The following is a 22,471-nucleotide window of genomic DNA, read 5'->3' as shown; positions in this document are numbered from 1 at the left end:
TGGATTTTGATAGTCTGGTTTGATCCTCCTTCAAATCATCTCCTGCAAGCCTTTTAACTTACCTTGCCAATAACATCATTTTCCTAACAGCCAGCAAAATCATGTTAGAAAGGCCTAGCAAAATCAGTCCTTACCAACCTTACCAGCAATTTTGTTAAACTTTGCTATTTTGACCATCCTTTATTTTCAAAAATTTACTGCATTGGTGGGATATTGGTGGGATGAATGGTGGTGGAAAAAGATGAGAAATTTAACAAATAAGTAGAAGTTGATAAATAGAAATATTTCTTTTGTGCAAAACAAAATTCCTGTTGTCCTTTGGGTTCCTGCCTCTTATTCTGACAGCTCTTTGATATGTTGGTTTTTCTCCTGAGATCTAACTAACCTATGTCACTTTATTGCCTTTCATCTCTCTGGCAATGAGCTACATTAATGATTAAATTTCAGTGGGTAGATGTGTGAACACCTTAGGCAAACTGCTCTGTGGGAAAGAAAACTCTCCTGGCAGTCTTTTTATTTTTCTTTGGCATATTGTGTAGCAAAACCCTAACTTGATGCCCTGGTTCAGTGACAAGTATAAATTAGAACTGGACAAATCAGTACTGTGATTCCAGTTATGGTGGTGATCCTCTGTTCAATGGGTTTCAATTTATTGCCTGTAGTACATTATGCTTAGTTTTAAGGGTTTAGTTGAATCTTTAATATACTGTTTAGTCAGACATTGACCACCATGACCCTTCTCCAAAGGAGGTAGAGAGAATCAATTACCTTTTTTTTTTATAAATACATAAACACAATGAATATGAAGTAACACTCATCTTATTATAATACCTCTTTCAAAGAGAGCTTCGATTTAATATTTCTTGGCAAAAATTAACATGATTATGGAGATTCCCTCTCCCCTTTATATACCTTCTAATCTGATTTCAAAATTTCAAATGCATTTTGGAGTAAAACTAAAATCTAAAGGTGATAAGCTAAGATACCAGTAAGTAATGTTAGTTACTTAATATTTAGAGATAATGATGGTGTTTATTGATTTTTACAATCTGTACTACAGGACTACATGTAATATAGTTAGGGATAACTTGATAAGTAAAAATATCTTGATCATTTGCTTAAAACCCAAATTTACCCTACAGAGGAATATACCCAAAGACAGTATATTCAGTGAGACAAAAGTAGATTAGAGAAGAAAATGAACGGTTTGATAAGAAACAGAAATTTTAAAAAACATAAAGCACTCACAGTACAGTAAAAGGTTGGAGGTATATAAATACCTTGAGTACAGGGACTAGTTTTATTCATCTTTAAATCTTCAATTTTGAGCCCCACGCTGATGTATGGGGAAGCATTAAGTAACTATCAGGTGAATTACCTCTGATATGGTTGCGTGGGAAATTAGACTGTTATTCAGATTCCTGGGGACAGAAAAGTCCAATGGGAACACTTGGTTCCTAAAGACCCATCACTAATGACAAATGTCTTTTAAAAAATGAAGAAACAATATGGAAATATGCTGATTGCACTACTAAAAAATGCTTGTTCATGTAAAGATGAGTTAAACTCAATGCATAAAGAGACCCAGATATGGGCCGGCCCTGAAGACTCTAATGGCTGATGCAAAAGAAATTAAAATGGATAGTGTAATAATTATATAATAAAGAACAAAAAAAATTTATTTCATATTTTAAGAAAAATTCATGCAACTAAACCACAGAAATTTAGGAGTCCTGAGTGTATTTTCCACAATAGCACAAAGGAATATTAGACTTGACCCTAAAGATAGTACATAAGGAATAGAGTAAAATGATAACTGCACATAAATAATAGGATTCTCTGTAATCTGTTAGTAGCTTTCAATGTTTTCTGATCACTATATATATATATAAATATATATACATTCAAATATGGATAAATATATATCAAAATCTCTGGATATATGTGTATATGTGTAACAGAAAGCATGATTATTGTGGGCTTCCTCCCACTTGGGACATATTAGGATCCATTTCAAGATTTCAGATGAATTCTTCATCATGTTCAAGGTTCCACTAAGTTGCTTGTGTTATTTCCTTTTTTTTCCCTTTAATTATTTCAATTAAAAAATTAGTGGGTTGTAACTCATTAAACTGATATTATGACCACTAATAGGTTGAAATCTGGAAGTCTGAAAATCACTGTAATGGAGCTACCAAAATACAAGTTAACTGATGATTTGCTTTTCAAAAGTAGTACTTATTTATCTATTGAAGTGCAGTTGATATACAGTGTTTTGTTAGTTTCAGGTGTATAGAAAAATGATTTACATATATGTATATATATATAGTGTGTGTGCGTGTGTGTGTGTGTGTGTGTGTGTGCATGTTAGTCACTCAGTCGAGTCCAACTCTTTGTGACCCCATGGACTGTAGCCCACCAGGCTTCTCTGTCCATGGAATGTTGCTACGACCTTCTCCAAGGGATCTTCCCAACCCAGGGGTCAACTTTGGGTCTTCTGCATTGCAGGCAGATTCTTTACCATCTGAGCTACCAGGGAAGCCCATAAAGTGAAAAGTGTTAGTGTCAGCTGACTCTTTGTGACCCCATGGACTGTAGCCTGCCAGGCTCCTCTATTCATGGAATTCTCCAGGCAAGAATACTGGAGTGGGTAGCCATTCCCTTCTCCTTCCTCTGAGGAGATCCTTGCAACCCAGGGATTGAACTCAGGTTTCCTGCATTGTGGGCCAATTCTTTGCCATCTGAGCCACCAGGGAAGCCCCAGGGCCTTATATATAGTATGTATTTGTTAATCCCAAACTCCTAATTTATCCCTTCCAGGATTATTATTCAGAATACTCTGTCTTCCATGGCTTCTTTTGTTAATGTGACCTGATCATTGATGAGAATGCTTGTGATGGGCAAGATCCTAAGATGGTCCTCAGAATTTCCTGCTCCTCTGGTGTTCAGGCCTTGCATATTCCCTCAACTGGTATATATGGTAGATTTTTTCCCCTGGTTATATTATATGGTACGTGTGTGCATGCTCAGTTGTGTCCAACTCTTAGTGACCCTGTGGACTATAGCCTGCCAGCCTCCTCTGTCCATGAGATTGTCCCAGCAAGATGGAATGGGTTATCATTTCCTACTGCAGGGGATCTTCCCTATCTGGGGATTGAACCCTTGTCTCCTGCGGCTCCTGCATTGACAGGTGAATTCTTTACCACTGAGCCACCTGGAAAGCCTGTTACATGGCACAGTTGATCTTAAAATAATATTTATCTAGTGGCTTGACTTAATCACATGAGCTATTTGAAAGCTGAGCATTTTATTGGCCACTGGCAAGAGGGGAAGCCTGCGATTCAAAGTGTGAGAACAGTTTGATGCCCCATTACTGATTTGAAGATGGAAGAGGCTGCATGACGAGAAGTATGGGCATCCTCTAGCAGCTAAGAGTGGTCCCCACTGATAACCAGCAAGGAAATGGGGATCTCAGTCACACAAAATACTAAGAACTAAACTGTGCCTACGAGAAGGCAATAGATTTTCCCTCACAACCTCCAGTCAAAAATTCAGCCTGACACTTTGACTTCAACCTTGTGAGCCCAAAGCAGAAAACCTAGCATGTCATGCCAGACTTTTGATGGAAATAGCTATGAGCTAATACAGTTGTATTGTTTAATGCTGCAAGTTTGTAGTAGTTAGTTATGCAGCAATAGAAAACTAACCACACTGTAAATCCTTTCATTGTCTTTCATGTCTTTTATTCCCTTTTCTTTATTTTATTTTCTTTATTTATATCCTAAATACACCAATTAGGATATATTATTTGGGGGGCGTATATTTCAGTTCACTGATTCTTTCTTCAGCTGTGTTTAATCTGCTGGTAGAATGATCAGTGTATGCTTGCACAGTCCCTGTTTTATTGAACTCTTTGCAACCCCATGGACTGTAGCCTGCCAGGCTCCTCTGTCCATGGGATTCCCCAGGCAAAAATACTGGAGTGGGTTGCCATTTCCTTTTCCAGGGGCTCTTCTCCACCAGGGATTCAAACTGCATCTACCGCACTGAAGGTGGATTCTTAACCACTGACCCACCTGGGAGGCCTGAATTCTTAATTTTGGTTAGTTTTTTATACTACTTTTTAATCTAGAGTTTCCACTTGGATAATTTTTATGATTTCTAGTTCTCTGATGAAATTTCTAGTCTTTTATCTCTTTATGTAGAGTAAGAACACTCATTTTAAATTCTGTGGAGTATCTGTAGACCCTAAAACTGTGTTTCTCTTGCCTTTTATTACTGTTGCTTTTAAATCATATCCTCTTGTTCACATATGTATAAGATAACTTTTTATTTTGAACCTGATATTATGTTTGTAATATTGTGTAAAGAAATACTTCTGTGCTTAAAGTGATGTCATCTTCCTTTTGAGAAAACTTAACGTTCATTTCTCCCTGGAGATCCACCGTTCTAGATGCTAGAACCACTTGCTCTCAGACCACTTAATACAATTTCAATGATTATAAAGATTCAAAGTTGGGCTATAGTTCCTGTGAGATGCATTTTCATTTCCAGTTCCCCTTAATTTGTAGGTGATAGCCCTTTTAAGTCCCAATCAACAGCAAGGTGGATTCACCAAGGTCCCCTACATGGTCAATCCTGGACATCATTCACCGTCCCTCTATCTTCATGAGGCCACCCAAAATTTTGTTCAGTTTTTTAATCTCTCAACCACTCCCTCCACAGTCGATGCCCTGAGGGAAAAATTAAACCTCAAAGTGGACTTTCTTTTCTGAGTCTATTTCCTTGATTTGTGTTTTTGAAATTTGTCTTTAATACCCACAAGCAGCTTTAAAAATAAACATTCTGTCCCGCTTTTATAGCTGTCCTCAACTGAAGAGTTGGCTCAAATTGCCTACCATTACCAGAAATACTTACTAGGTGGACTCAATGGACATGAATTTGAACAAACTCCGGGAGATAACGAAGGACAGAAAGCCTGGTGGGCTGCAGTCCATGGGGGTGCAAAGAGTCAGACATGACTTAGTGACTGAACAGCAACAACCAGAAATAGATGTCTTCACAATCCTGACCTTATTGTTTCTATCTTATTAAAATGAGCTCTCTTAACAAAAACTTTGTATGAATGGAAAAATGTATTTCTGTTGATAGATTTTTTTGAATTGAGCATCACAGTAGTCCCTTCTCGATTGAAACTTTTTGAATTGCTTTTTCCTAGAAAAATATTCTCCTTAAGGTGATAATTGCTTTTTCTCCCCAAAACTGAAATAAATTCTGTTTACCCTGATACTAGTAATTTTAAGGTATCTAGAGCTGTAGTTTTGGCTTCCTTTTTTTTTTTTTTTTTTGAGTATTACATTAAAATATTTAGACAGATTTGTTGACAATCTTTAATGCCTACCCAAAGGCTTTGGTCCCTGAACTTATATTTATTGATTTTTTTTTTTTTTGGAGAGCATCTTATTTATACTATAACTTTGACATTTGAACATTAAAATTTTTGGTTTCGTTTCTTCATAATTAAACTGAAGATCCATGACAGAAACTAATTTGTGGTTTTGCTGAGGCATGAACTTGGCTTATGAACTCTATGAGGCTGGTGTGGTGATTGCTAAAATTTAGCTGCTAGCTAGTGACTGAGCCTGCTGACAGCATTGCAATCCATTTATACAGCAGAGTTTTGATTCTCTGTGGTGATATTTTAAAATTTCAGGATTGTGAAAGATCTGGGAACTATCTGATATAAATGTCAAGGGCCTAGTGTATTTCATTTTAATTAGTAAAGAGAAAGTGTTTTCCTCACTTAAGTTTTGAAATCTTATCACAGCTTTCACAGAAAAAACAGTTGGAATACAAGGTAGCGAAAACATCTTGAAGAAATGAGATTATGAGCTAAAAATTGTTTGATGAACTCTATCCTAATCAACTTTGGAAGTCAACCACACTAGACTATTTGTAGATGTGTGCAACTTTATCTAGAAATAGATCAGCATTCTCCCTTCAATATATCAAAGGAAAGCAGAAGTGACTCAGTGTCCTTCAAAATATGCAGACTGACTTTTGGAAGGTCAAAAAATTTCTGATCTTTGGCACTAAACACTAAGTTGTTAAAATAGATTTTGATAATTAATATGGTATGGTGTAATTATTACAAATTTACTGAGTCATTTTATTTAATTTTCTTCTTTTTCGTGTTATTTCTGGCTTTTTATAAAAAATAAAATTCTTAGAGAGTAAGGGTTTAGGGTTCACTGAATTTTCTGACTAATTGGTACTCAAGCTTATAATCTTTTTATATTGATGGGAATAAAAAATCTGCATTCACTTGAGTGACTTAGTAGAATATGCTGAACATAATTGAATTTTCTTTTTTTTTTGATTATGACACTTACAATAAATGATTCATGGTGGTCATTCAGAAGATCAGAGTTTTCTGTGTTGTTTAGGAAACTGAACGAAATTTCTTCTGACGTTTGGACTCAGTGGAAATGATTTTGTCAGACTGCCTGATATCAGCTTGTTTTCTTACAATTTGACTTTGTTCCTTAGGGTTGTGGGCAATCAGAATGTAATCCCATACAAATAATGGTTGATGGAGAGAGTACACGTATGTATCAGATAAAAATTTATTTATGTTAATTTTGGAAAGTGGAATGTTCATTTCTCTTGGTCAAGAATTAGAGAATCAAGCTAAAATGTCTAAATATACCTAAAATAGAATTTACATCATTTGATATGATATTAGAGTGAGTTTGGCTTCATTTCTGGCTTGCTAAATGATTGATACTTAATCTGTAATTGGAGCAGCTACGGCAGCAATTTCCTATAATAGCTTACAAGCTGTATCTAATATCTCCTTGGGGGAGAATTTCAATTGTGTATTATTCCCCAAATATGGATAAATTTGGCTGCCAGCTCTTTCTTGAATTTGGTATTAATCTTTCTGGTGAGCCTGCAGTTTTCCTGTGTTTATCACAATTAATTTTGGTGTGAAGAAAAAACAAAACCTTTGATATTTTCATGATCATGAGTTAACATTTTGGTTTAAGAAAAATTCACAGCAAAGATGAAAAGGAATCTCTTTAGTAGAAGTCTCTGAGTTCAGCTTTCAATGTTATCATAATCACAGTCATTTAATAAAGGGTTACTGATAGCCTGCTGTTCTGCTATATGCCAAGCACTGTGATAAGAAGTCCTATAGATCATGGAACATGGTAAGTAAAGCTTTAGACCTTATCTAGATTGTATGTATTAGCAATAATATAATTTTTTATATGCGTGTGCACATACACAGGTTTTCTATGTTTTGAAAACTTTTAGTATCTTGTTTGATGGTCAGGGGACATGAAGTTCTGAATATGAAACTTAGGAATCTGCTCAGATTCTTCACTATATTATAGGGATGGTGTACACGGTTATGAGCTTCCTGGTGACTCCAGAAGTGATTACGTTTCCTGCATTGTGTGACACACAGGAGATATAGAGACACTTTAGTTGACAAATGGGGCTATTTTTGCTTGTCTTTCTTTTGGTGCAGTACAGTGGCTAAGAATACAAGTTCTGGACACTGTCCTAGTTCTGTCAGACTTGGAAAAAATTATTTTTTCCTGGAGCCTTAATTTCTTCATTTAACATGGGTTAAATGAGAGATAATAAAATTGAACTCAGAATTATGAGGATTTTGGCCACCTCATGTGACGAGTTGACTCACTGGAAAAAAGTCTGATGCTGGGAGGGATTGGGGGTGGGAGGAGACGGGGACGACAGAGAATGAGATGGCTGGATGGCATCACTGACTCGATGGACATGAGTTTGAGTGAACTCCGGGAGTTGGTGATGGACAGGGAGGCCTGGCGTGCTGTGATTCATGGGGTCGTAAAGAGTCGGACACGACTGAGTGACTGAACTGAACTGAACTGAAGTCAATGATAACCCTTGGGGGTCTAACATCTGTGTTTCTTGTGTTGCTCACCAGATTCAGTTGCTTATGAGCTTGCCCTCTCAGAAGTCTTTCCTCAATAGAAAAAGCCTTAGATAAACATATTCTTTTTTCATTGTCTAACTTATTTAACAGAAAATGTTTTTAAAAAAGTGTTTAACCAATAGGAAATTGTGAAGGTTCAGTGAAAAAAAATGGCAAACCAGTTTAGGGTTTTAGGTTTTAGGGTTCTGTTTAAGGATCCCAAAGTAATAAAGGATGAAGGTCTTGGAGATATAGAAAGGTAACAAGTTGTATAGTCATCATCCATTATAAGTCAGTTCTACTGACTTTGAAATTTACAGGTGTAGATTGAGTTATCCACCCTGAACAGTAATCTTGGAATTCTGGCATTATGTAGATTGTCCACCTGAAGTTTAAACCTAACTCCATCCCAATCCTGTTCAATACAGTCCTCATCCTGTTTTTGCCTTACCCTGTTTATGTTTGTGGCTCCTGTTTATGACCTCACTCATGCCTGTTGGTCTTTGACTTGTTTTTGTACTTGGTCTCCCTAACCTTGACCTCCCCCATTTGCTATGGATTCTTGAACTGAATTCACAGCTCCTGGCTCTCCTCAGCTCTAGCTGAGGGCTTCTCAAAGCTTAAGTGCATAAATCACCCTCCAATATTATTAAAATGCAGATTACAATTCAGTAGGTCTGGAGCAGAGCCTGAGATTGCACATTTCTAACAAGTTCCTAGGAGCTGCTGATGCTTCTGGCTCTGGGACCCCACTTTGAGTAGCAAGGCTCACTGTAGGCAGTGTTTTGGTTCTCACCACCTCCTGCGGCCCCATCTCAGCTACTAATTCTAGCTGTACTGGCTAGTCACACACTGCTCTTCTGCTTATGGTAAAAACTATTGAATACTCATCTAATGCCCATAAAAATCAAACTGAACCCTCCTTGTATGTTTTGTAAAGGTCGCAGAGGAAGGACAGTCTTTGAAGTCTTAGTCTACTGTGAAAGTATCAGCTTACTACAAAGTTTTTATGACTTTTTAGCAGATACACCCAAAGTTCTAGAGCAACTGCGTATGTATCATAGAAATAAGATATTTATTTATTTAAAATATGCTAAGATAGAAGGACCAAAATCCTGTATCTATATAACCTATTAGGTGTGAAAAATATAGTCGAGACTGAATTGCAACCACTATGAAGCCCACACTCTCTGAAAAGATGGAGACCCTGAAACAAAAGAAATCTGCAAAAGGTTATGAGATTTCTGAGGATGCCTATTTCTAAGTTGACAATCATTTGAGGAAATGTTGGAGAAGACTCTTGAGAGTCCCTTGTCCTGCAAGGAGATCCAACCAGTCCATTCTAAAGGCGATCAATCCTGGGTGTTCATTGGAAGGACTGATGCTAAAGCTGAAACTGCAATACTCTGGCCACCTCATGCGACGAGTTGACTCACTGGAAAAGACTCTGATGCTGGGAAAGGTTGGGGGCGGGAGGAGAAGGAGACGACAGAGAATGAGATGGCTGGATGGCATCACTGACTCTGTGGACATGAGTTTGGGTGAACTCCGGGAGTTGGTGATGGACAGGGAGGCCTGGCATGCTGTGATTCACGGGGTTGCGGAGAGTCGGACACGACTGAGCGACTAAACTGAACTGAACTGAACTGAATCATTTGGAAATGTCATTGAGGTGGGGATCATTTCCGCCCCCTTTTAAATTACCTCAATGAAAGAGTGGAATAATGATATTACTCTTGTGGATATAGAAGTTGCGCTCGCAGACTGTGGAGTCAAGGGTAAAATCCAAAGTTTAAATTCTGACTTTATATTGTCCCGAGTTACCACATACAATGTCTGCAATAGGAAATTATTACCAGTACTTACCATTTACTTACCTTCCAATTTAGGTATGATGATGGCCTCTGTTCCCCATTGCCATGTTGCCTCTGGCTTGAATGTAGATTCAGGAGTTAATTAATAGTTTGTGAATTCACAGTTATCCTGTGTGTCATTTTATTTATTGCTCCACTCTGTGTCATCTCATGAGCCAAGTTTCGGTATTTTAATCTGACATAAGAAGACAAGCAATTTAGGAGAAAATCTCGTTTTCTTTGACTTTCAGAGAAAAATTTAATATACATATAAGAGACAGAAGTGCAACCCAGGCTTTAATTCTGCTTCACTTATAATAGTTATTTTACCACAAGAGGATACCATCATATGTATGTTACTGTCGGACCCAAGAGCTGCTTCCAACACTGTCCTTTGTTTGCTGGGTATTAAGTTCACAAGAAAGCAACATAAAGCTGTTCTCAACCATTAGCTGGGGAGAAAAAGCTCTGTGTTTTACATCAATGGATTTGGAAAGGGCAATATATTTAGTTACCGGCGTGTGAGGTGATTATACAATTGCTCTGTGTCTTTTTGTGTCGTGATCAATTGAGAAGGCTTTAAAAACTTATTTGAATTTATGGCTATTGTCTGGCCTTCCTCTGGCTTTCTATCAAGCAAGGTAAACAGGGTGAATTCACCCATGTGGGCTCAGTGTTTGACAACTTCCCAGGGCTTACAGTCACTGTTGCATGCTCTTCAGTCACTCCACATGAAAATCCTTATTAAACAACACAGTGAAGGCTTTGCTGTCCTCCAGGAACTTCTTCCTAATCAATGCCTGTGGCTGATCTCTTCAGAGCTCCTCAGCCTGAGGCCTGGGACATGCTTGGCAGGCAGATTCTGATTCAGTCATTTACAAAGAGACTGTGAGCATGCCAGGTGAAGAGGCGGCCCCCCCACCCCTTGCCCCAGGCTGTTTCTCCTAGACAACTGCAAAGTAATCTGAAGCATTGATTTTCCTTTTTTCCCTCAGTCTAAAAAAAGTATTAGACACAAAACAACAAATGTCTTTCATTTTACCCATGTGGGACAATATTGGTGTTTTATATAAAAATAATCATATAAATAAGGTTTTCATTTTTGCTGCTGGAAGCAAGAAGTACTAAGTGTGTTAGTATTCTTGGGTCATTTTCTTCAGATGTGAGACTGAGTCAACCAAGTAAATAAGATCTATAGCCTCTAAGATCTACTATACAGATGTCTATATTTGTCGTTGTTGCTTAGTCACTAAGTCATGTCTGACTCTTGTGACCCCATGAATCGTAGCCCACCAGGCTCTTCTGTCCATGGGATTTCCCAAGAATACTGGAATGGGTTGCCACTTCCTTCTCCAGAGGATCTTCCTGACCCAAGGACCAAACCCACGTTTCCTGCATTGCAGGAAAACTTTTTATCACTAAGCCATCAGGGAACCTGAAATATTTATATAGTTGTCTACAATGAGGTCAAGGCTCTGATATAAAATAGCTATAGGAATTGTGAAATGAAGCTCTAGAACCTCCTTTGTGTTACTATTCTAAGACACGTTCACATAGGGTCTTTGGACTAAAAGGATGAATAGAACCTGGTTTGGAAGCAAGTTAAAAAAAAAAATCTTCTGACCAAAAGAATCATTTTTTTTTTCCTGGCCTCCTAAATCCACATGCATTCTAAAATCCAATCTCAGATCATTATGTCTTAAATCACTCCAACTTTAAATCAACCATAGGTAGTAAGCAATGCTATTCTACTTCACATTCAAGGAAATTTTGGGTTCAAGCCCACATAGCTAGTGAGTAAAGAAGACATTTTGTCTATAATGAAGGATTGTTTTAAAATCTTTGTTAATTTGAGTTCTGTCAGGGTGTTTTTAAATACTAGACACAATTTCGTTCGATTTTCTCTTCCTTGTTTTGGGTAAGTGACCTTCATAGCTTTGTTCTGATTTGTCAGAGGATGTGAGATGTTTCTCTTTGTTACAATTTTTGTTTTATGCACAGTTCTGACTTTTCTCCATAATGGTAATCTAGGCTGGTTTGGGGAAGAAAGAGAATACCTGGGATTTATATCAAAGACAGTGTCGGATACTTTCTGTTCCTCTTTGCTCTCACTGTCTGCCCCAACCCTGAAAGATGTGCCATGAGAAACAAAGTATAAGTTTTCAGCTGGCCCAAGGGGAAGGAACAGTCTCATTTACTGTGCTGCTGCTGCTGCTAAGTCACTTCAGTCGTGTCTGACTCTGTGTGACCCCATAGACGGAGGCCCACCAGGCTCCCCCATCCCTGGGATTCTCCAGGCAAGAACACTGGAGTGGGTTGCCATTTCCTTCTCCAATGTGTAAAAGTGAAAGTGAAGTCGCTCAGTCGTGTCCGACCCTTAGTGACCCCATGGACTGCAGCCTACCAGGCTCCTCCATCCATGGGATTTTCTAGGCAAGAGTACTGGAGTGGCTTGCCATTCCCTTCTCTGCATTTACTGTGCTACATGGTGTCATAAATCAGCAAGGATAATTCCCGCATGACTCTAATCTGGCATTAATTTGGGCACTAAAATTTAATGGTTCCCTGGCTAACCCTCAGAAGTGTTGGGGGTTAATAAGGGGGTTGGGAGTTAACAATAATTTTAACTGGGGGACTCTGAGTTGTTCTACAGATGAGTATTTGGGAATTTGGAGAGTCTTCTACAAGTGAGCTTTATGAAGTCTGCATATTGATATAAATAGCATCAATAATAAGCAAGCCAATATCTGTAGAAAAGGTGGGTTGAATATCTTTAATAATTTGTTATTATTATCTAGATGCTGAGATCAACTCTGCTCCATTAGGTATCCAATAAACCTTAAGAATAAAAATGCTGAAAAGCTTGTAAAAATATACTCTTCATGGACTCATGGACTAATATTCATTATCAAGTGAACCAAATCAATATTTTCATCCTGAAAGTTTATTAATTTTGACTTGTCATGTGGGTGACTGTTTTCAAGGCTGGACTACATATATTGGGCTTCAGTTCAGTTCAGTTCAGTAAGTCACTCAGTCGTGTCTGACTCTTTGCGAACCCATGAATCACAGCACGCCAGGCCTCCCTGTCCATCACCAACTCCCGGAGTTCTCTCAAACTCACGTCCATCGAGTCAGTGAGCCATCCAGCCATCTCATTGTCTGTCGTCCCTTTCTCTTCCTGCCCCCAATCCCTCCCAGCATCAGAGTCTTTTCCAGTGAGTCAACTCGTCGCATGAGGTGGCCAAAGTATTGGAGTTTCAGCTTTAGCATCAGTCTTTCCAATGAAGACCCAGGATTGATCTCCTTTAGAATGGACTGGTTGGATCTCCTTGGAGTCCAAGGGACTCTCAAGAGTCTTCTCCAACACCAAGTTCAAAAGCATTAATTCTTCGGCCATCAGCTTTCTTCACAGTCCAACTCTCACATCCATACATGACCACTGGAAAAACCATAGCCTTGACTAGATGGACCTTTGTGGGCAAAGTAATGTCTCTGCTTTTTAATATACTATCTAGGTTGTTCATAACTTTCCTTCCAAGGAGTAAGCATCTTTTAATTTCCTGGCTGCAATCAGCATCCGCAGTGATTTTGGAGCCCCCCAAAATAAAAGTCTGACACTGTTTCCACTGTTTCCCCGTCTATTTCCCAAGAAGTGATGGGACCAGATGCCATGATCTTTGTTTTCTGAATGTTGAGCTTCAAGCCAAAATTTTCACTTTCCTGTTTCACTTTCATCAAGAGGCTTTTGAGAAGAGGCTTTTGAGTTCCTCTTCACTTTCTGCCTTAAGGGTGGTGTCATCTGCATATCTGAGGTTATTGATATTTCTCCTGGCAATCTTGATTCCAGCTTGTGCTTCTTCCAGCCCAGCATTCCTCATGATGTACTCTGCACATAAGTTAAGTAAGCAGGGTGACAATATACAGCCTTGATGTACTCCTTTTCCTATTTGGAAACAGTTTTTCCATGTCCAGTTCTAACTGTTGCTTCCTGACCTGCATACAGGTTTCTCAAGAGGCAGGTCAGGTGGTCTGGTATTCCCATCTCTTTCAGAATTTTCCACAGTTTGTTGTGATCCACACAGTCGAAGGCTTTGGCATAGTCAATGAAGCAGAAATAGATGTTTTTCTGGAACTCTCTTGCTTTCTCCAATTTGATCTCTGGTTTTTCTGCCTTTTCTAAAACCTGCTTGAACATCTGGAAGTTCACGGTTCACATATTGCTGAAGCCTGGCTTGGAGAATTTTGAGCATGACTTTACTAGCGTGTGAGATGAGTGCAATTGTGCGGTAGTTTGAGCATTCTTTGTTATTGCCTTCTTTGGGATTGGAATGAAGACTGACCTTTTCCAGTCCTGTGGCCACTGCTGAGTTTTCCAAATTTGCTGGCATATTGAGTGCAGCACTTTCACAGTATCATCTTTCAAGATTTGAAATAGCTCAACTGGAATTCCATCACCTCCACTAGCTTTGTTCGTAGTGATGCTTTCTAAGGCCCATTTGACTTCACATTCCAAGATGTGTGGCTCCAGGTGAGTGATCCTGCCATCGTGATTATCTTGGTCATGAAGATCTTTTTTGTACAGTTCTTGTGTGTATTCTTGCCAACTCTTCTTAATATCTTCTGTTCATGTTAGGTCCATACCATTTCTGTCCTTTATTGAGCCCATCTTTGCATGAAATATTCCCTTGGTATCTCTAATTTTCTTGAAGTGATCTCTTGTTTTTCCTATTCTGTTGTTTTCCTCTATTTCTTTACATTGATCACTGAGGAGGGCTTTCTTATCTTTCCTTGCTATTCTTTGGAACTCTGCATTCAGATGCTTATATATTTACTTTTCTCCTTTGCTTTTCGCCTCTCTTCTTTTCACAGCTATTTGTAAGGCCTCCTCAGACAGCCATTTTGCTTTTTTGCATTTCTTTTCCATGGGGATGGTCTTGATCCCTGTCTCCTGTACAGTCACAAACCTCCGTCCAGAGTTCATCAGGCACTCTATCTATCAGATCTAGTCCCTTAAATCTATTTCTCACTTCCACTGTATAATCAAGGGATTGGCAAACCACTTCAGTATACTTGCCTTGAAAACCCCATGAACAGTATGAAAAGGCAAAATGATAGGATACTGAATGAGGAATTCCTCAGGTCGTCAGGTGCCTAGTATGCTACTGGAGATCAGTGGACAAATAACTCCAGAAAGAATGAAGGGATGGAGCCAAAGCAAAACCAATACCCAGTTGTGTATGTGACTGGTGATAGAAGCAAGGTCCAATGCTGTAAATAGCAATATTGCATAGGAACCTGGAATGTTAGGTCCATGAATCAAGGCAAATTGGAAGTGGTCAAACAGGAGATGGCAGGAGTGAACGTAGACATTCTAGTAATCAGTGAACTAAAATGGACTGGAATGGGTGAATTTAACTCAGATGACCATTATATCTACTACTGTGGGCAGGAATCCCTTAGAAGAAATGGAGTAGCCATCATGGAAAACAAAAGGGTCCGAAATGCAGTACTTGGATGCAATCTTAAAAACGAGAGAACGATTTCTGTTCGTTTCCAAGGCAAACCATTCAATATTACAGTAATCCAAGCCTATGCCCTACCAGTAACGCTGAAGAAGCCGAAGTTGAACAGTTCTATGAAGACCTACAAGACCTTTTAGAACTAACACCCAAAAAAGATGTCCTTTTCTTTATAGAGGACTGGAATGCAAAAGTAGGAAGTCAAGAAACACCTGGAGTAATAGGCAAATTTGGCCTTGGAGCACGGAATGAAGCAGGGCAAAGGCTAACAGAGTTTTGCCAAGAGAATACACTGGTCATAGCAAACACCCTCTTCTAACAATACAAGAGAAGACTCTACACACGGACATCACCAGATGGCCAACACCGAAATCCGATTGATTATATTCTTTGCAGCCAAAGATGGAGAAACTCTATACAGTTAGCAAAAACAAGACTGGGAGCTGACTGTGGCTCAGATCATGAACTCCTTATTGCCAAATTCAGACTTAAATTGAAGAAAGTAGGGAAAACCACTAGACCGTTCAGATATTGGTCTTAGTACACGTTTATTCTTCTCATTGTCTAAACTGATCCTATAAAGAGTGACTTCCTATGTGGCAAACGTTTCACAGAAGAGAAACTGACTAATTGAATCTGTGTATTTTGATAAGATGCAGAATTGTGTAAATTTACTTTTGACTGAGCCCATGATAAGAAGTTTCAAAGGGAGGTGTTAGGCTCCATAAATAGTATTGTGAAGAAGGCTGTAAGAGCCATAACTACCCTCATCCAGTGTGAAAAGGAGAGAGATCATAGTGGTACAGAACTATTTAAAACCCAAGACGGCCGCCTGGAGTCTGACCCGTCTAGGGAAGTGTTAAGAGACCTCCGGGGGAACTGGGACACTCTAACAGCAAGAATCTGGCTGGAGGCCTACTGCATAGACTGGGGGCCAAAGGAGGACTCCTTGGCGTTCAGAGGGAAGGTGAATATTTATGTCAGAGAACTGCAGGGGAGGTATTTCTAGAATGGGAGTGGTTGCGGTTTTGAAGAATCCAAGGAAAGAGAAAACTTAAAATAGGTATCAGGGCCAGAGGAAAGCAGTTCCTGAGGATACTGGCACCAATCTTGGAAGGTTTCTCCACACTTTTTTTCTCTTCTTTCCCCCTTAAACATGGAAAAGACTGGGAGCTGCATCTGGGAGTGGTAAACAGGGCACGGGGAACTAGCGAACAGGGAAGGAACCTGCCCACACCTTCCTTTTAATTGGACAGAGGTATTTTAATGTCAGCTGAATTTCTGAGTTTTTATGTTCTCTGAAATTGGACATATCAATTACTGATTTGTGACTTTTGGGGAAGTCAAGGTACAATTTTTCTCTGAAGCAATTTTTTTTATATAATCCTGTAGACTTTGTAGTTAAAGATTTTATTTTGCATCAATATATTTATGTAGCATCGATTTATGTAAACAACAATCAAATGATTATATAAATAAGAAAAATAGACCGATAGGTGCTTTTCAGTGAATTGAAATACAATGAAAAGACAATGACTTGGAAGCTTCTTTGGACCGACGGGTCAGGAAACATTTCTTTGAGGAAAAATGAGCCACAAAAATATTGGGTGAGCGGGGGACAGTATTTCAAGCAAAAAGAAACAGCTGGTGCGTAGACTTTCAGGATGGAATGAGCTGGTGTATCTGGGAAAAAGAGAGCGCGCCAAAGTGGCTGAAGACACATTGTTAAGTCAAGAGTGGTGTGAAGTTGAAGGGGTTAGTTGGGGGTGCATCACATAAACTAAAGTAAAGCAGGTAAACACTGGAGGGCTCCAAACAAGGGAGTGACGTGGTCTGAGTTGTATTTATAAAATTCTCCCTGTAGCTGACATGCTAAGAATGGATTATAGGAAGGCATGACTTGAGGCAGGAAGACCAGGTCAGAGGTTTTTTCAAAGTTTAGACTAAATAGGATTATGACTTGAATAAGAGAAGTAGGGATACAAATGAAGGAAGCAGTTGGATTCTGGATATGTTTTGAAAGTAGTTAGTAACCTTAGTGATGTTTTGAATATGGGGTGAAGGAAACTGTTCTCCAGGATGTGTCCTTGAATATTTATTGGAACAATTAAATGGGTATTTCAGCCATCTGTCAATCTACCACTGAGGAGAGTTGCCTTGATTCTACCATAAGAAGGATACAATAAAGATCAATAGAGGTTAAAAAGAAACTTTTCGTTAGAACTATCACCAGAGCCATGATAAAATCCACACTGGACCTCAGAAGCGTGGTTGCTGCAATTCCAGCACTGGCAGCAGTAAGAGCTGAATAGCTGCTGCCTAGACAGCAGTTAGCAGAGTCGGCTGTAGCTCTAGCAGCAGTAGTGAGCAGTGTGGGCTATAGCAGTGGTGGAGCTAGTGGACGGGGCTCTAATGTTAGTCACCATAAATGGCACGGACCTCAGCATCACTTCTAATGTGAGAAGAGCAATGCAAGGGCAATGCCGATGGCTGACATCCATAGCTATGGTAGCCACAGTCAGCAACGATGGTGGTCAAGTCTTTGAAAAACTGAGTCAGCAGAGCTGCCACTATTGATGTCGGCTAAAAAGCATATAAACAATAAAGACCTAAAGGAGGAGGATAGGAAAACGTTGGTAGCCAAGAGAATGATTCAAAAAATCCTGTGCTGACTCCTAGACATGTTCCCACGTATTATATGATGCTTGAGTTCTCAAAGAAAAAGTAGGAGAGGATTAGAAACATTTTTGTTTTGTGGTTATGTGCTTGAATAGCCTACAAAATATAGATTACACATAAGTGTAGCGACTCTTGAAAGAGATAAAGTGTGTAACTGTGCTGCTGTGTAAAAGCACATGGACAGAATATAAATGGCTTAAAAATGCAAGCTATTAGCTTTAGAAAAATGATGAAGCGGCATCCTGAGATGCCATATGAAGATTTTTAGGTGGGAGTGAACAAGTTATTTTGGTTGTTGTAGAAATTTTAGTTCTGAGCTATGATTTTGGTATCTTATCTCAGTGGAAAATGAACTTTTAAAAGGCTCCAAGGGTTTTAGGACTTCCTGCTTCTACAGAGGACTTAAAGGAGATAACTCCTCACCAAAATGATGCTTGGAGCCAAGTTCAGATTCTGAGAACTGAGAAAATACAGCTTTAGAATAAGTCAAGGTTTTCCTATGGTGTGATTTAGTGGACTGGCCATAGCATTTGTTATTGCCTGCTTTTCTGGGACAGAGTCTATTCCCAGCAGGGCTGTGACTCAACTTTTCAGCCAACCAAATGGAATGCCTGAAGGATGAGACCATAAAAAATGAACCCTTACCTAGACCTGGTGGGAATTTAAGAGTGGTGGTCTTTTCCGTAATGTCTTTTGACCAACTGAAATTGGTCCAAAGTATTTCCTTCCCTTTTTCACCATTAGCATCTTTGTTATTTATTTATTTTTCTAGTTTTCTTCTGTTCCTGAAGGCTTTGCATTTCTTTTGTGAAACTGCATGTGTGGGGCTTTGAGAAACGCTTTGGGATGAAGTGCTATCTATCAATCCAAAACACTATCAAGAGATTTATTTGTTGTTTGCCTGTTCTTTCCCTCACCCCCGCCTCTTTGCTTCCCAACACATTTTTCTTCCATTTCTTTTTTTTTTTTTTCCATCCACAGCCGAGAAGGGCTGCCTGAAGCTTTTCCCCAGAGCCATTCTGCAGAACAGTCTTAGAGAGGAGTTAAAGTCTTCAATGTCTCCCCTGACAGGCCCAAGAACATTTTTTCTTTAACTCTAGCATGGCTGATCTTTGCCACAAAATATCCACCATCCTGCTCCTCTGCACCAAATGAGATATTGTTACTGATGGTAGGTGGGTGGCAAAGGACACTTTTAGTCAACCAGTTTTCATGATTTCTTTATTTTTACAGAGGAGAAAGTTGACTTGCCAGACATGTTTTTTGGATGAATTCATAACACTGTTCACATGGTTAAAGTTAGCAAAATGGCTCACCTGGCAAATTTTGGCTGGGTTGGAGAAGCTATTGAAGCCCAGTCAGCTTAATTATGGTGAAGGTGATTAGTGTATCTGTCTCAGTGAAAGGCTTAAATGATTAAAAAAAAAAAACAAAAAAACCCACCTGCAGTGCAGGAGCGGAGAAGGCAATGGCAAGCCACTCCAGTACACTTGCCTAGAAAATCCCGTGGATGGAGGAGCCTGGTAGGCTGCAGTCCGTGGGGTTGCTAAGGGTCGGACATGACTGAGCGACTTCACTTTCACTTTTCACTTTCACACATTGGAGAAGGAAATGGCAACCCACTCCAGTGTTCTTGCCTGGAGAATCCCAGGGACAGGGGAGCCTGGTGGGCTTCCGTCTATGGGGTCACACAGAGTCGGACATGACTGAGGTGACTCAGCAGCAGTAGCAGCAGTGCAGGAGACCGGTTCAATCCCTGGATAGGGAAGGTCCCCTGGAGAATGGAATGGCTATCCACTCCAGTATTCTTGCCTGCAGAATTCCATGGACAGAGGAGCCTGGCGGGCTACAGTCCATGGGGTGGCAAAGAATCGGACACTACTGAGCCACTTTCACTATTTTTCACTTTCTCAGTGAAAGACTATTGCGATTATTAGAAAATAAAAAATGTATATAATCACCCCACTTTGCTGTACGAATATGCCCCTGTCCATCATACTTCAGGATGTGAACATCCACGATATGCTAGCCCTTCACTGTCACACTGTTTAAGCTGTACCAAGGAAACTACCCTACAAAGAAAGCTTTTGCTCAGCATGACTGTAGTTCTTATTTTTAGGTGCTATCCTGTCCAGATTCTTAAAGCAGTCAATAGTGTTAGGAAAGCTTCATTGATTGAAGCTCTGACCTGATTATAATAATCAAAAAGCTTGGGTGATTATCTAAAGCCTATAGGAACTTAATCACATTGCTTTAGTCATGGAAATAAGCCAGGATTCCACAATCAGCTTTTCAAGTAAGATATCTGTAGATCTAGGGTTGAAAGAGAATAAGGCATTCCTTCTTTTCAAATCAGACCTTCCTTTTAGAGCAGGCAGTGATGAGCTCGTGCTGCACCAAGTTCAGGCAGCATGTAAGGGGTAAGGCACGGTGTGAGGGGGACGGTGTTGGGCGCAGTACTTGCTGCTATCATGAACGCTATTTCAGTTTCTGAGAGATGGTACTGATGGGTCGTGGTTGAGAATTTAAAATATCCAAATCATTTCAATACAACTGAGTAAATATTTCTTTCATTAGAGTCATGTAAAGAGCCATTTTAGAAACATCTGGTTTCACTTGTAGGAGATATCTTTTTATAATATTAAAAAGATTTAATTTTGGCTTTAATGAAGTATTCATGTTTTTAGTTACTGCTAATCCAGCTTCTGTTGACAGGTGTGTATATGTCACTTTTCCTTTCGCTGCCACTTTTTTTTTTTGGTCCAGCTGTGGCTTATAGGACTTTTGTTCCCGGAACAGGGATTGAACCTGGGCCCTTGGCAGTGAGAGCGTGGAGGAATTCTTGTCCTTTTTCTTTGGGTTTAAGGACAAGATTTGCTCTGAATCCCACTCCTTCTGTCTGTCTGAAGTCACCCAGGGACAAGCAAACTATAGCCAGAGGGTCTGCTTCCACTCTTTTGGTAATGTTTTATAGAAATACAGCTCTGTCCATTAGCTTAGGTATTGTTTCTGAATGTTTTGTGCTACAATAGCAGAGTCGAATAGTTGCAACAGAGACCTTGTGGCCTCTGAGCTGAAAATATTTACTCTTTGATCTTTTAAGAAAAAATTTCCAAGTTCTCCTTTAGCCTAGGCACATGTAAACCTTTTTCACCCTCACTAGCCTTTTGTCTCTACAGAGCTCCTAGACCTGTCTGCATGCCTGTGAAGTTACTTCAGTCGTGTCCAACTCTGTGCAACCCTATGAACTGTAGCCTGCTAGACTCCTCTGTCCATGGGATTCTCCAGGCAAGAATACTGTAGTGGGGTGCTGTGCCCTACTCCAGGGAATCTTCCTGACACAGGGATCAAACCTGCTACTCTTATGTCTCCTGAATTTGCAGGAGGGTTCTTTACCACTAGCACTACCTGGGAAGCCCAGACCTGTCTCAGTTCAGTTCAGTTCAGTTCAGTCGCTCAGTCGTGTCTGACTCTCCGCGACCCCATGAATCACAGCACACCAGGCCTCCCTGTCCATCACCAACTCCCGGAGTTCACTCAAACTCATGTCCACAGAGTCGGTGATGCCATCCAGCCATCTCATTCTCCGTCGTCCCCTTCTCCTCCCACCCCCAACCTTTCCCAGCATCAGAGTCTTTTCCAGTGAGTCAACTCGTCACATGAGGTGGCCAAAGTATTGGAGTTTCAGCTTTAGCATCAGTCCTTCCAATGAACACCCAGGATTGATCTCCTTCTATTCCAATTCCTTCTATTCAAACTTCTTGGAAAGTACTAGCCACTCACTGGACTAGCAAGTCACTCTCTGTCTCCCATTCACTGCTCAATTCTGCATTCTTATTTCTACTCCTACTCTATTGCAGTTGCTGCTGTTTAGATTCTTAATTACTGAATCAAATGGCCACCTTTCTTCTTTTGGTACTTGTCTATGGCATTTGATCTCGAATCAGTCATTTTTAGGCTGGGCTGTCTACACTCTAGGTTTCTGTGGCAGTAGTCTCTTTTTTAACTCTGACCTCTGTGATATTGTGCCTTGGGCCTCTTTGAGGCTCCATGTTAACTGATATGACTCTATTTCAGACCAGTTAGCTCTCATCTGGAGGACCTCAGCAAAATTCTAAGTTTGCATCCTTGCCCTCTTTAAATCTATTCTCATGTAGATGATCCATATTGAAACCCACTATCATCATTCCCCTGTTTACGAAACCTTAGTGATTGCCATTGCCTATAGCTACCATGAGGACTTCCCACGTGTCTCAGTGGTAAAGAATCTGTCTGCCAACGTGGGAGACATGGGTTCAGTTCCTGGGTGGGGAAGATCCCCTGGAGAAGAAAATAGCAACTCAGTCCAGTATTCTTGCCTGGAGAATTCCAAGGACAGAGGAGCCTGATGGGGTGCAGTTCATGGGGTCACAAAGAGTCAGACATGACTGACCAGGCATGCGTGCATGGCTACA

The sequence above is a fragment of the Moschus berezovskii genome, chromosome 10 (assembly GCF_049115385.1).
Source record: "Moschus berezovskii isolate FMDL1 chromosome 10, NW_MosBer_1.0, whole genome shotgun sequence".
NCBI classification, from domain to species: Eukaryota; Metazoa; Chordata; class Mammalia; order Artiodactyla; family Moschidae; genus Moschus; species Moschus berezovskii.
The sequence above is the reverse complement of the archived record's forward strand: the minus strand, read 5'-3'. Positions refer to the sequence as shown.